Source organism: Bos grunniens, chromosome 3 (assembly GCF_055505025.1).
Source record: "Bos grunniens cultivar Pamir isolate PY7600 chromosome 3, Bosgru_T2T1.0, whole genome shotgun sequence".
Taxonomy (NCBI): Eukaryota; Metazoa; Chordata; class Mammalia; order Artiodactyla; family Bovidae; genus Bos; species Bos grunniens.
The window spans coordinates 8,614,132-8,620,165 of record NC_141167.1 but is presented as its reverse complement, the minus strand read 5'-3'; positions in this window follow the sequence as shown (position 1 = coordinate 8,620,165).

Sequence of the window (6,034 nt, the reverse complement as noted above, 5' to 3'; positions counted from 1 at the left end):
AGAAAAAATCGCTCTCTTAAACGCTCTCCTTTCACAGAGGTCATGCAGTTGCATGCTAAGTGCTTTACTCGGGTCTGACACGAGTCTGAGCAAACTCCAGGAGATGGTGAAGGACAGGGGAGGCCTGGCGTGCTGCAGTTCATGGGGCTGCAAAGAGTCGGACGTGACTCTGCGACTGATTGACAGCACAACAGTAAAGAATGAACAGCTACACACAATAGTGTGGGTGATTTTCAGACACTGTGTTGAGTGAAAGAAGACCTGGCTCAAAAGAGTACACACTTTGTGATTTTATTTATATGAAATTCAAGAACAGACTAAACCAATCTTCCAAATAAATCAGGAGTGGCCAGCTCTGTGAAGGAGAGCTGTTCACTAAAAATGGGCTAGAAGGAGACTGCTGGGCGCTGGAGACCTTCTCTTGCTTGGTCTAGTGCTGGTGAGGTGAGTGGTTCCATGTGTTAAAAAGAATTAGCTGCGAGCACAAGGCAAGGTTTGTGCACCTCACTCCATATATGTTATACCTCAATAATAAAATAAACACTGAACTGAATAGTAGATTTTTTAGTTAAACCTCTGCATCGATATATTGCGTTGGGTTGTAAAACTTTGGAAGTGAATATTTTTAATTAAAAATTTGGGGGGGGACTGAATATTATTAATGAACTTTTGGGGGAAATAATTTTAGATTTACAGAAAAGTTACAAAGATAGTACAGAGTGTTCCAGAACACCCCACACCCAGTCTCCCCTAATATTATCATCTTATGTAACTGTGGTACATTTGTCAAAACGAAGAGGCTTCGCTGGTACATTACTATTAACTAAACTCTGGACTTCATTCAGATTTCTCTAGTTTTTCCACCAATGTCCTTTTTCTGTTCTGGGATCCAATCCAGGATACATTCAGTGAAACTGAATTTTTCCTGTAATTTGTGTCCTTAGACACACACACACACGTGAATGTGTGCCTGCTAAGTCACTTCAGTCGTGTCCAACTCTTTGCGACTTTATGGACTGTAGCCAGCCAGGCTCCTTTGTCCATGGGATTCTCCAGGCAAGAATACTGGAGTGAATTGCCATGCCTTCCTCCAGGGGATCTTCCTGACCCAGGGATCAAACCCACATCTCTTATGTCTCCTGCATTGGCCGGCAAGTTCTTTTCCACTAGCACTTCCTGAGAAGCCCACACACACACACACACACACTCCTTCCAGCAGGCCCCTCCCCTCCTCCTGACTTCCTCTAAAAAATGAAAGTCGCTCAGACTCTTTGCGACCCCATGGATGGCATAGTCCATGGAATTCTCCAGGCCAGAATACTGGAGTGGGTAGCCTTCCCCTTCTCCAGCAGATCTTCTCAACCCAGGAATCGAACTGGGGTCTCCTGTATCACAGGCAGATGCTTTACTAAGTGAGCTATCAGGGAAGCCCACTTGACAAACAAGTGAACAAACAAATCAACTGGGGTGGATATGTTAGAAGCAGTTCAGACTCTGAAGCCTGGGGAAGGGGGCCCTTAATTCAATTACACAGCACCCCACCCCAGGCTGTGCCACATGGGGGGCGGGGACCTTGGCCAGTTGTGAGCCCACTGCCGCTGCCTGGGAGACCTGGGGGCTGGTGCAGCATGTGTGTGTGTTTGCACTCTTGTGCATGTCCACTGTACACCCACTGCCTGGCCTGAGCTGCTGGGGCAGCCCTGTTCAGTGTTCCACTGGGTGACCCCATAAGCAGGGCCCAGACACAGCAGGGAACAGGGGAGCCTGGCCTCTGCCATACCCACCTCAGCACGGGCAGGGAGACCTGGGGCTCCAGGCTCGGAAGCCCCCTTGGCCCTGGGTCAACTCAGAGCTGCTACCATGCACCTCAGCTCCATCTGTCCACATGCCCCTTTTAGCCGTCTGTTCGGACGGACTTCCCTGGTGGCTCAGCTGGTAAAGAATCCACCTGCAATGTGGGAGACCTGGGTTCCATCCCTGGGTTGGCAAGATCCCCTAGAGAAGGGAAAGGCTACCCACTCCAGTATTCTGGCCTGGAGAATTCCATGGACTATATAGTCCATGGGGTCGCAAAGAGTCAGACATGACTGAGCGACTTACACTTTCACTTTCACTTTCTGGTGTGGCCTTTCCACCTGTGATGGTCATGGGAGCCTTTCCACATCTATGTCCTGGCTTCCAGCAACAGCAACCGAGGCCTGGGCTCCTGGGGCCTGGGGACCAGCTCTGGGACTACTGAGAAAGGGATTCTGGGGCTGGGGAGTGGATGTGGCTGCTGGCATACCTGCCCTTGTGACAAGGCTAGTATCATAGGCTGAATAATGACCCCTAAAAATGTCTGCCACCTGGTCGCTAGAACCTGTGACTGTGGCTTTACGTGGCTACAGGGACTTTGCAGATGGGGTTAAGTTGGGGATCTTGAGACAGGAAGGTCATCCTAGGTGAGCCAGGGGTTGGAGAATGTAGATGTGATGACATGGGTCTATAGCACAGGGAGGCAGGGGGAGGGCTGACTACAGACAGAGAGGATGTGATGCTGAAAGTCCACGTTGTACTGCTGGCTTTGAAGCTGCGAGAAGCTGCAAGCCACGGGGGGCAAGCAGTGTAGCTCTGGGGGCTGTAGAAGCAAGGAAGGACCCTGGAGGGGGCCTGGCCATGCCCCTACCTTGACGTTAGCCTGCAAAACTGTTCTAGGCTTGTGCCCTTCAGAACTAGAGGAGAACGGCTTGCGTGCATGCTCAGTCGTGTCCGACTCTTTGTGACCCCATGGACTATAGCCCACCAGGCTCCTCTGTCCATGGGATTCTCCAGGCAAGAATACTGGAGTGGGCTGCCATTTCCTTTCCTGGGGGATCTTCCTGACCCAGGGATCGAACCCACATCACCCAAATCTCCTGCACTGGCAGGCAGATTCTTTACCACTGAGCCACCTGGGAATCCTAGAGGGGAATAAGCGTGTATAGTTTTAAGCCACCAAGTGGGTGGGGGTTTGTTACAGTGACAATAAGAAGCCAACACGACCCTGCTCTTCTTGCCTCAGCAGCTGAGAAGAGGGACCAGGGGTGGTGAGGGGACGGGTTGCTTCTGCACTCAGCTCTGAGCGTGACAAGTGCATCCCAGGACACCTCAAGGTCACAGCGCCCCCCAAACATACAGAAAGTGAGAAGCTAGGAAAGGGACAATTTCTGTTGTGTTTGCTGTTGTTGTTCAGTCCCTAAGTCACTCCTTGCGACCCCGTGGACTGCAGCACGCCAGGCTTCCCTGTCCTTCATCATCTCCCGCAGTTTGCTCAAACTCATGTCCATTGAGTCGGTGAAGCCATCCGACCATCTCGTCCTCTGCCACATTTCTGTCGTGTCCTCATGTAATTCCTCTCTTTGGCCCATCCTGACATGTGACGACTCAAGAGAGGAGAAAGGGGAGTGTTGACGTCTAGCTTCCCTGTTGTCACAACCTTTCCTGCGACAAGAGAATCCCCCCATCTATCCCAGGGAACCCAGGCCTTCCTGATCTGAAAGGACTCCATCTTCCAAACCCTCAGGAGAGGGCAGATAGACTATGCTACCATGGCAAACTTCTAGTCCCACCAGTCGGCCTAAGGGACCTGGGCCATGTCCTAAGAGTTAGTGTCTGTGGGCAAGGAGTTACTGCCCAGGACCCTTCCTGACCTATTAAATGTGGAATTGGCTGTAGCCTTCCAGGCTCCTTTTCCCCTGGGATTCTCCAGGCAAGAATACTGGAGTGAGTTGCCATTTCCTTCTCCAGGGGAATCTTCCCGACCCAGGGATCGAACCCGCATCTCTTACATCTCCTGCACTGGCAGGCAGGTTCTTTACCACTGGCACCATGTGGGAAGCCTATGTTGAATGTACCCGTATCCTGAGAATCCTTAGCCCCACCCGGGTCCTTCTATTCTTGGTCAAATAGGATCGATGGAGCCCCTCTACACCCTGCACCATCTCTACAGCCCCGCCTCTCTGATGGGAGTAGCCTCCCTGAGGGGGCAGAGCCCACCAGATACCTATTGTCCAGAGACCAGAGCTCAGAAAGACAATCAGAGCCTAGGAGTCAGCACTCTTGTCCCTATTAGAACCCCTGGGACAGGGTCATCATTTCCAAAATGTCCCCGTTTATTCCCCCTCTTTGTTCTGGAAGTTCTGGGGTTTATTTGGTGGCTTAGTCAATAAAGAATCTGCCTGCAATGCAGGAGACCTGGGTTCAATTCCTGGGTTGGGAAAATCTCCTGGAGAAGGGAATGGCTACCCACTCCGGTATTCTTACCTGGAGAATTCCACGGACAGAGGAGCCTGGTGGGCTACAGTCCATGAGGTCTGCAAGAGTCGGACATGACTGAATGATTGAACTGTCTTTGTTCTGCCCAAACAGCTGCTAGCTCACGGGAACTGATTGAAGAGCTGAGAACCACAAGCCGTGGTCTCTCCTGTGACCACACGCAGTGCGGACACTTTGCAGAATGGGTCCCCTAAGGACCCAGGAGTGGATCATGGTCAGTGACATGGCCACGGCCCCCTTTCCCACACCACCCACTCCAGGTGCCAAGAGTTGGTTTGCTTCCCTGGGATGGCTAAGGCCGCTGTTACACAGCGGAGTGTTTTTTAGTGTCAGCCATGGAGTAGATGGTGTTCTGGGAGCTGGGGATTCCCTGTGACAAGACAGAGCCCCTGTCCTCAAGAAACCTGAACCTTGTGGGAGGAAGTGGATGATAAACACGTAAGCAACTTAGAGCGAATTGCAACTCTGTCCAGGTTCGCGATAAAGAGAATGTAAATGTGGTCAGAGCTTCCCTGATGGCTCAGTGGTAAAGAGCTCACCAGCCAATGCAGGAGACATGGGTTCAATCCCTGGGTCAGGAAGAGCAGCTGGAGATGGAAATGGCAACCCACTCCAGTGTTCTTGCCTGGGACATCCCATGAACAGAGGAGCTTGGTGGGCTACTATCCATAGGGTCATCAAAAAGTCAGACATGACTTAGCAACTAAATAACAAGAAGATAAGAGGAGGTGACAGTTGAATGGAGGCCCTGGAGAAACAACAACAAGCTTTGTTCCCCTCAAGGAGGTATAGCCGTGGACCCAGCACCTCACCAGCGTCCAACTGGCAGCTGGCCCCCAGGACCTCAGTCTCTCTGGCCTTTCCCTGGTGTTGCCTTTGGGGTCCACATCATGGGTTTCCATCTGCCATGTATATAGAGCAGAGGTTCCCATGATGTGGTCCCCAGAGAAAAAGCATCACCTGTAAAGCCGAGAGAAATGCAAACCCTTAGGTCCTGCTGAATCTGATAGACCTTCTGAATCTGAAACTCTGGGGGCGGCCGGGAGGGCTGAGCAAGCTGGCTTTTAACAAGCCCTCCAGATGATTCAGACATGTGCGGAAGTTTGACAACTTGAAGAAACCCTGGAATAAAACCCAACCTGCTCAGTACTTTGTTCAAGATGCAGGAAGATCCTCTCGGTTCTGCAACCTCCCTTGCCACCCTGGTGGTCTTCCTGATACAAACAACCCTGGTGGGATTTAAGGCCTGGCCCCCAGATGAGGGTGGTTGATGATGGGAAAGAAAGGTTGGCAAAGCTCCTCCTTACTCTGGCTTCCACTCTGCCTTCAGAGGAGAAGGTATGGCCAGGCACACCTGTCTAACTTGGTCACAATGATCAGAAAAGGATGTTCTTTGGGCCTGGAAGGAAGGTCCATGGGATCTCCATGAACCTTCCTCAGGGTCAGCAGGTGTGCAGCCCACTCATGTGCTGCTAGCCTCTTAAACTGTGCCCTCCCCTGTCAGCTGTGGCCCACCCCACCCTGGCTCAACCAACGCCCTTCCTCTGTCGCAAATCCTGAGCTACACCTCTGGGCACTTGGCAGGTAAGTCTGGTCCCTCCTTGGCCATTCTATAGCTTAAGTATACATTCCTAGTTAGCATAACCTAACAGAAAGGTTGACAGTGAGTTTTTGCTGGATTCTAAAGCCATGAAGCTACTTAGAGAGCTTCTGCAGCCTTTGTGCGCATAGGCTGTCCATC